Source organism: Capsicum annuum, chromosome 8 (assembly GCF_002878395.1).
Source record: "Capsicum annuum cultivar UCD-10X-F1 chromosome 8, UCD10Xv1.1, whole genome shotgun sequence".
NCBI lineage: Eukaryota > Viridiplantae > Streptophyta > Magnoliopsida > Solanales > Solanaceae > Capsicum > Capsicum annuum.
Genome location: NC_061118.1, coordinates 82,258,693 through 82,269,336, shown reverse-complemented (window position 1 = coordinate 82,269,336; position 10,644 = coordinate 82,258,693).

The window sequence follows — 10,644 nt, the reverse complement described above, 5'->3', positions numbered from 1 at the left end:
TCACTATCTCAGCCTTGGGCCCATAGATCTAAATCCTACGGTGGCACGTAGTTCTGGGGTATGAAATCACAGTAACATACTCAACTCGGTGCTAAGTAATACTCCCTTAAGTTAGCTACGCTCATCTCATGGAAATCCACTTTAAAATAATCTCATGGTTCATAAAGAATCCAACAATAAAATCTGTGATCTCATCTAGTAAAGTTGATTTCAAAGCTACTAGGACCATTAAGGTTAAAACTATCTCAATAATCTCAAAATACTCAATTCATGGGTGCTTATAGCACCAAAATTCTCAAAATTACAATCTCAAGTAGGACTTAATGGCACATAATTCAATCTCAGGTTAAGACGTATCAAAATTCATACTCAATATCATAAAGATTCATAAATCATATAGAAATCAGGAAATATTTCAGCAAAATGCATTATAGACTCAACATACTCATGTACTTCAATTTCTAAAATATTGAAACCATCATAATCTCAAGAAATAATAATAGAGGGTATAAATCATACTTCAATATCATAGGAAAACTTATAAAATCAAATAGCTTTCGTAATAAAAATCAAGTTTTGGGCACAAGAACGGAAGGATTGTTCTTATTCAAACCCCACATGCCTTGAATTAGAAGCTTTGGATGAACTCTAGGATTTGGAACTCTATTTGTACTTTTGAATGAGGGTTCTTGAAGCCTTTGACTTGGGAACCTTGAATCTTGACTCATTTTAGAAAATCTATGGCGAACCCTAGAGATTCTTGGAAGAGAATTTGGATGCTTAGGGTTTTTGGTTGAGGGAAATCTTGAGAAAAATTTCATATGACGATTGTAGTGACCTTAACTCTGATGTTTTTACAGTTTAAGAGGCTTGGAAAAATTCCAAAGTGACCCTTTTAACTTCTGTACGAAGCGAGAAAAATTGAAATGGAAACTCGACTCTATGGAACGCCGCGATGCGCCACTATCGTGGTGGCCTACTGGAAATTGACAAATGGGATTTTGGGGGTCTCCGTGATGCATTGCTATCACGTTGTCCCACTGGTTGGCACCTGGAACTTTAGCGTGATGCACGCTATCACGGAGTTCCACTAGAAATTGACAATTGTCGAATAGACCCTCTCCGCGACGCGCTAAGCACTAAAATGACACTGTTTTATGACTAAGACTTAAATTAGCCATAACTTCTTGCCCAGTTACTGGATTTGGGCAGATCTTATATCGTTGGAAAGATAATTAAATTTACCACATGATAAAAAGTCAAAATTAGGGAAACTCGACATGGTTTAAATGTTACTCACTTGAGAAGTCATTCCTTAACTTTCTAAAGATGAAATTAGGCCTAAGGAAAAGTTCAGGGTATTACAATATCTGTCCCTTGGGAACATTCGTCCTCGAATTTCGCTAGCTAGGCTAAGGATATAGAGAAAATTGAGTATGTACAGCTGAAACAACTTGCTAAACTGACTCTACATCATTCACAACTCTTGAATATCTCAGAGAATGCATGTACTTATATTAAGAATAGCTATATAGCTGAAACTTTAATTGGAAAAAGGGCTAAATTAAGGAAGAATAGTACCTTCGGCTTGATCTAAACTTGTGGAGAAGAGGTCGGGTACTTGGATCACATATCTACCTCGTCTTCGCAAGTAGCACCCTCAACTGACTAGTTTTACCATAACACTTTGACCAAGGGAACCTCTTTGTTCCTTAATCTATGGATCTAGTGGTATAGAATCTCAACTGGAATCTCTTCAAATGAAAGGCTAGATGGGATATTTGGGCTCTCAGAAGGATCGACTTCAATGGAATCACCAATGTGTTTCTAAAGTATGGAGACATGAAAAATAGGATGCACAACTGACAACTCTGTGGGCAACTTAAGCTCACAGGCTACTCTCCCCACATTACTTAGGATTCTATAAGGGCATACATACCGGGGATTAAGCTTCCCCTTCTTGCCAAACCTTTTCACCCCTTTCATGGGCAAAATTTTTAGATACACCAAATCATTAACTTTAAATGCAAGATCTCTTCTTTACACATCTGCATATGACTTTTGTCAACTCTGACTATCTTTAACCTTTCTCTAATCAACTTCACTTTCTCCATAGCCTCAAACACTGCATTAGGTCAAGCTAAATCAGATTCACCTACTTCAAACCAACCTATAGGTGATCTATACCTCATCTCATACAAAGCCTCAAATGGTGCCATCTTGATGCTAGCATGGTAACTATTGTTATAGGCAAACTCAATTAATGGAAAATGCTCATCCCAACTATCCTTGAAATCAAGAGCACGTTCCCTCAACATAACCTCTAAGGTTTGGATGGTCCTCTCAGCCTGACCATCTGTCTGTGGATAAAAAGCAGAACTAAGATGCACTTTGGTACCAAGACCTCTCTAAAAAACATTCCAAAACAGGGAGGTAAGTTGAGTACCCCTATCTGAGATGATGGACAAGGGGACTCATGCAATTTGACTAACTCCCAAATATACAATCTAGCATAATCCTCAGCTGTATAAGATGTATGCACAGGCAAGAAATACGCTGCCTTAGTCATCTTGTCTACCACAACCCAGATAGAATCATGATAATGACGCGAAAGAGGTAAACTAGTCACAAAATCCATATTTACCTCTTCCCACTTCCAAGTGGGTATGCCAAACTGTTGCATCACACCACCAGGCCTTTGATGCTCTACCTTAACCTGTTGGAAATTTAGATATTTTGCCACAAAATCTGCTATATTTCTCTTTATGCCACTCCACAAATAGATTTCCCACAAGTCGGGATAAATGGAATACCGCACATTATGCTCTTCAACCATAATTCTCTGCCTCATATTATCAACACAAGGAAAACACAATCTACCCAATAATCTCAACACACCATCTTGCCCTTAGGAGAAAACCTCGACCTTTTGGTCCTTAACTGACTCCTTCAGTCTGACCAAATTAGGATCCCTTTCTTGTTTCTCCTTTACTTCCAAAACTAAAGAGGATTCAGAACTACTCAGAAACAAAATATTCCCCTCAACGGAATCAAGATACCTAACACCCAGTCTAGCCAAAAGATGCACCTCACTAGCTAACTCTTTCTTCTGTTCCTCTACATGAGTAACACTACCCATAGACAACCTGCTAAGGGCATTCACCACTACATTAGCCTTGCCCGAGTGATATAACATACTCATATCATAGTTCTTTAGCAACTCTAACTATCTTCTCTATCTGAGATTTAACTACCCCTGAGAAAACATATACTGCAGGCTCTTGTGATCAGTAAACACATCAACATGAACACCATAAAGATAGTGTCACCATATTTTCAAAGCAAAGACCATAGCAGCTAACTCAAGATTGTGGGTTGGGTAATTCTTTTCATGCGACTTTAACTTTTTAGAGGCGTAGGCTATAACCTTACCCCTTTGCATCAAAATATAACCCAAGCCAACTCTATAGGCATCGAAATATACCCCAAAACCATCCGTACCATCAGGAAAAGTCAACACCATGGCTAAAGTAAGTCGAGTCTTCAACTCCTGAAAACTCAAGAAATTTAACTTTCTTTTAGGTTAATCGGGTCATAGGAAATGCAATAGATGAGAAACCTTTAACAAAGTGACGGTAATAGCCAGATAGACCCAAGAAACTCTTAATGTCGGATGGAGAGATAGGTCTAGGGCAATTTCTCATAGCTTCTGCCTTTTGGGGATCAACTCTAATGCCTTCAGCTGAAATAATATGAACCAGAAAAGCTACAGACCTTAGCCAAAACTCACACTTGCTAAATTTGACAAACAGCTGATGATCACTAAGAGATTACAAAATAATTCTAAGATGATATGCATGTTCATTCTCAGTACGGGAGTAAACAAGGATATCATCTATAAAAACTATGAAAAACATATCAAGATACAGCTTGAACACTTGATTCATGAGGTCCATAAAGGTTGCTGGAGCATTGGTTAGCCCGAAAGACATGACTATAAATTTAAAGTGGCCCTAAAGGTTTCGAAAGTCTGTCTTCGAGATATAACACTCCCTTACATTAATTTGAAGATAGCCAGATCTAAGGTCTATCTTTGAGAAATAACTTGCACCTTGCAATTGATCAAACAGGTCATTAATTCTAGGAATAGGGTACCTATTCTTGATTGTGATCTTATTAAGATGATGATAGTCAACGCAAATACGCAAAGAACCATCTTTCTTCCATACAAATAGGACAGGTGCGCCCCAAGGAGAAACACTGGGCCTTATGTAACCTTTATCTAGAAGATCTTTGTGTTGTTATTTCAACTCCTTAAGCTCTATGGGTGTCATACTATAAGGAGGAAAAGAAATAGGATTTGTGTTAGGAAGAAGGTCAATCCCGAATTTTATCTCTCTATCGAAAGGTACCCCTAGGAGATCTTCTGGAAAAACATCAGAAAACTCATTAACAATGTTGACTGACTGAATAGTTAGAGCTTTAAACTTAGTGTCTTTAAGTCCAAGTAGATGATAGATGCAACCTTTCGATATTAGCTTTCTAGCTTTGAGATAAGATATAAAATGACTCTTGGGTGATACAAAATTTCTGAACCACTCAAAAACTGGCTCATCTTGAAACTCAAACTTAACCACATCAGTACTATAGTTTATAGATCCATAATAAGAATGAAGCCAGTTCATATCTAGAATAAAATCAAAATTGACCATATCCAACTCTATCAAATTAGCATATATGACTTTATAAAGAATAATAACAGGGCGCTTTTTAAATATTTGCTTAGCAACAACAGAATTACCTACTGTAGTAGAAACTAAGAAAGGCTCAAGAATCTTTTTGGGACTAATTTCAAAGTTCACAGCAACTAATGGGGTCATATAAGAGAAACTTGACCTGGGGTCTAATAATACAGACACATCAAAGCACAAGAGACGAAGCATACCAATAATAACGTCGGGAGAATACTCCTATTCTTAATGAGATGGTAAAGCATAGAATCAACTCTCGCATTGACCACTACTAGTACTAGATGAAGCACCCTGAGGAGGAGCTGGACGGGCTAAAGGAGCTAGTGCACTGGTAGCCTACATCTGAGGTTGAACATCTCTATTCCAATGCCTAGCATGTGGGCACTCTCTAAGTCTATGGTCCTTCTTGGTACAACCAAAATAACTCCTCTGATCAGGAAAGCACTCACCGAAATAGTCCCTACCACACTTAGTACATGGACGATAACGAGGTCTGTTACTCATACTATTCTGGGATCTAGACATAGAAGTCCTATTCCCTTGCTCCTACTTGTTTATTGGTGTGGGGGCACTAGCTGATAAAGGTGTTGGCATAGATGAATAACTTTAAAACTGTGGATGTGTCCCTCCATAGGATCTAGTCTGACTATGGTCATACTATTCTAATCTAACCCTCTTGTTTCTTCATAGTCTATCGCTCTCTCTTATCTTATCTACCTCAATCTATAAGCATGCTTCATCAGCCTAGCAAGATCCATATCCCTATTGAGCATAACAATCCTACACTCTTTTAACACCAGTCCAAATACTCCATCCATGAACTTAATCTTACTAGCTCGGGTGTCAAAAATCAAATCCGGAGCATACTTAGCTAGCTGGTTGAACTTAAGACAATACTATTAACAATCATGGAGCCCTATCTCAAGTTCATAAACTCCTCAATCTTTGCTTACCTCATCTCAAGTGGGAAGAACTTGTTAAAGAATGTATCCTAGAACACCCGCCAAGTGATAGGGGTAGCATCTTCACCTCTATCATTCCTCCATGTAACAATACAGTCACAAGCAATATCCTTCAACCTGTAAGACGCTAGCTCAACACTTTCTTCCTCAGAAAAATGCATCACTTATGTGATATTTCTTACCTACTCGAGATACAACTGTGTGTCCTCACCTGCTTTAGACCTATAGAAATCTAGCAGATTTATCCTAATGAAATCACGGATCCTAAAAATGGCTAAATCACCTCTTTGCTAAAGCAGAACTATAGCCTGGTTATTGGGTTGAACATTATCGATGACTACTTGGGCTGACGCCTAAAAGGCAGCTCGAAACTCTGTGTTAGTCACAGTCTCATTCAAGTTATCAACAGGATGGGGTGGCTCATTATTGTTTCTGTAGGCATTCGCTCTTCGGGGAGGCATTTTCTAAAATAATAGAACATAAGTCAATAGCTAAGAGATACAACTATAAGCATGATAGATTCTGAAAAAAATGGATAAATTTTTCCTACACTATTTTGTAGCCTCTTGCTCATAGATGTGGCGCATTACACATCGATGATCAAGACTCTAAGTTATACAACTTGTCAAACTCCTTAGGACTCCTTAAACCTTAGGCTCTGATACCAAGTTTGTAACATCCTGAAATCTCATCGCGAGACATCATACGGTGCTTAAGGCTACTGGTATCCCTAAGCTAATCCTTTAAGCCTACTACTACATCTAACACTTACTTTAATATGGACAATCAAGAAATAACGCTGTATCATATCAAATATAAACTAAAATAACTAGAAAACATATCTTGAATATCAAATACTAAAAAGTCTGGAACACAACTGGTAGTCTAGTCTTATAAAGCCTCTAATACTTAAATTGGAAAGCCATTGGGACAAAACCCCAACTAACTTGAACTAGGCTAAAAGTAATACTCAAAACACTATTAAAGTGGGAAAAATACAGATATAGGTCCTCAAAGCATGAGGAATCACCAAGGATAAAGATGTACATGAGATGCTCGGAGATCACTTACGCTGCTGGGATTGAGCACCTGAACCTACATTACGACACAATATAGCACACAAACGTATATGTGGATCAGTACTTTAAGGATGTACTAAGTATATGGGAGTGTATTTAATAATTAAACAATAATGTCATCAACCTTTAAAGAAATCTTGCATGTTGATATAACCGACTCACATAGCTTGAGTAACTAAAAAATATAAATCTCACACATTATCAATAATGGAACACCTAGTATAAATCTCGTGAGTCAATATACTTGCTTCAAAAATCTATAGTTATATTCCCTTCTCAAAACATATAGACTAAGTGATCCAATGCTCACCTTTGTATCTGGAAGCCAAGACTGTAACTTTATAACTGAAATCTAAAGTAAAAACAATATTTGGATAAGTCTGTGAGGCTTTACATTTAGGGAACAATAACTCATATCAAAGGAACATACTTTACTTTAGGAACTGATTATTTACTTTTCCTAGTAGGAAAAACATAATCTCTTTATGAAAAAAATATATTTTAAGAAAACTACTCTGAAAATCTTACTATTAGGCAAAAATACTCAAAAGCTGATTAATTACTTTTACTAGCTGAGAGGTTCTCTTAACCGACATACACCATGCGAGCTACATGGATTGCAATGTTTTGTCCTCCTAAGGAGTAAACCTCACATTGGGGAGAGGTGTCATACTCTTGCCAAGGAGTATAACCTCAACTTAGTGATCACTATCTTGGCCTCGGGCCCATAGATCTCAATGGAGGCACACAGTTCTAGGGTATGAAACTGTAGTAACTAACCCGACTCGGTGCTAAATACTACTCCCTTAAGTTAGCTACACTCATCTCATTGGAAATCCACCTTAAAATAATCTCATGGTTCATAAAGAACCCAACTATAAAATATGTGATCTCTTTTAGTAAAGTGGATTTCACAGCTACTATGACCATCAAGGTCAAAACTTTCTCAATAATCTCAAAATACTCAATTCATGGGTACTCATAGCACCAAAATTCTTAAAATTACAATCTCAGGTAGGGCCTAATAACCCATAATTCAAACTCAGGTTAAGACATATCAAAATTCATACTCGACATCATAAAGATTCATAAATCATATAGAAATCTGGAAATTTATAAGGAAAATGCATTACAGTCTCAACATACTCATGTACTTCAATTTCTAAAACATTGAAACCATCATAATCTCAAAAAATAATAACATAGGGTATAAACCCATACTTTAATTTCATAGGAAAACATATAAAATCAAATAGCTTTCGTAATAAAAATCTAGTTTTGGGCATAAGAACAAAAGGATTATTCTTGTTCAAACCTCACATACCTTGAATTAGAAACTTTAGATGAACTCTAACTTTTGGGACTCTATTCATACTCTTGAATGAGGGTTCTTGAAGCGTTTGACTTGGGAAACTTGCATCTTGACACAATTTAGAAAATGTATGGTGAACCCTTGAGATTCTTGGAAGATGATTTTGATGCTTAAGGTTTTTGGTTGAGAAAAATATTAAGAAAAATTACAAATGACGCTTATAGTGACCTTAATTATGATATTTGTATAGTTTAAAAGGTTTGGAAAAAGTCCAAAGTGCCCTTTTTAACTTCTGTATGAATCTTGAAAAATTGAACTGGAAACCCAACTTTATGGGTCACCGCGATGCGCCACTATCATGGTAGCTTACTGGAAATTGACAAATGGGAATCTGGGAGTCACCGTGACATGAAGCCATTGCCTTGTCCTACTTGTTGGGACCTGGAAATTTAGTCCAACACATTACAATCGCGATACACCACTGGAAATTAACTATTGGGAATTTGGGGTCCTCCGCGATACACTACTATCGCACAGTCCCACTAGAATTTGACAATTGTTAAATAGACCCTTTCCGTGATGCACCAAATACTAAAATGATAGTGGTTTATGAATAGAACTTAAATTAGCCATAACTTCTTACCCGGTTATAGAATTCAGTTGGATTTTATATCATTGGAAAGTTATATGTTTTAAATGTTACTCACTTAGGAAGTCATTGCTTAACCCCCTAAGTCTGATATGATAATAAAATAAGGATCATCCTTAAACGTAGAGGACTCACTGATACGTCTACTACTACTGACTGGGACTGAGCTTCTATGGGTACTCTGGATCTCATGCCTCTGAACCTATGGTGTTAAATAAAATACCATAGCGCAAATGGGTCAGTATAGAAATGTACTGAATATGAAGATGAGGTAAGGCTAAGTTCAAGGGCTTATGCATGAACAAGTACTTAACTAAATAATCATGAGAGTACTGAATGAGATCATATGCATGAATGCACAAACCATAACTGAAATCTGAGCTTTCTACTCTCAACTGAGTGCATCGAAGATTAAACCTCTCTAATGGATGATTCCAGAATCTACTATCAATGATAAGAAATAATTATGTCCGAAGTTGACAACAAGCATACTCAACTAAATATGATACTCAGATCAATTTTATCTGATGGGTGATCTCAGGTCTGATATTAAGATTACTCAACTGAATATGAGACTAAGATCAAGCCTATCTAATGGGTGATCTCAGGATCTAATAATGAGATTACTTAACTGAATATAAGATTGAGATCAAGACTATCGGATGGGTGATCTCCAAATCTGATAATGAGATTACTCAACTAAATATAAGATTATGATCAAGCCTATCTGATGGGTGATTTCAGGAGCTGATAGTGAGATTACTCAACTAAATATAAGATTGAGATCAAGCCTATCTAATGGGTGATCTCGGGATCAAATAATAAGATTACTCAACTGAATATAAGAATGAGATCAAGCATATCTGACAGGTGATCTCAGGATCTGATAATGAGATTACTCAACTGAATATGAGACTGAGATCAAGCCTATCTAATGGGTGATCTCGGGATCTAATAATGAGATTACTCAACTGAATATGAGACTGAGATCAAGCCTTTATGATGGGTGATCTCGGGATCTGATAATGAGATTACTCAATTGAATATAAGACTGAGATCAAGCCTATCTGACGGATGATCTCAGGATCTAATAATGAGATTACTCAACTGAATATAAGACTGATATCAAGCCTATGTGATGGGTGATCTTAGGATCTTATAATGAGATTACTCAACTGAATATGAGACTGAGATCAAGCCTATCTAACGGGTGATGTCTAGATCTGATACTAAATAACATTATATAAGACCAAGTCAATATGATGGGTGGTCCATAAATCAATGGAACTATTCAATTTCCTCACTAAGATAGATGACTATATCTGAAAGTCTTGTTTTCTGAAGATTGATACTAAAACTGTAATAGTGGGAAGTAGTCACTTAACCGACATGTCTCAAATCTCAACTCATGGGGTACAACCTGTAACCCTAGCTGAAAGGGTATCAATACCATGCCACGGGTAAAGACCTCTCTGGTTAAGCCTATCTGATGGGTGACCCTTGTAGGAAGTCAATCCTAAGGCAATATAATAGTCAAGCCTATCTGACGAGTGACTAGCCTTTCCTAATGGGTGACTTATGCATCCTGCACTGGCTATACAGTTTTGGAGTTCAGGGATTGCTCCTAACGACTTTGACTCTCTGATTGGGAGCCGCTATCCCTGCCCTCACTCGTTGCTAGCTCCTGCTCCCAACTGAAAGACTCTGAACTGATTCTTAACTAAACACAAACTAAGATGAATCTAATACTGATCATGTTTCTCAAATGATCTGACTGAGTTATGCTGAATTAACTTGGTTCCATACCTGACGGAATACTACTTAATCCTATTATCTAACTGAAAGACACTGAGCTTTAATAGAGTACTTGATTACTATAGAGGTCAGAACT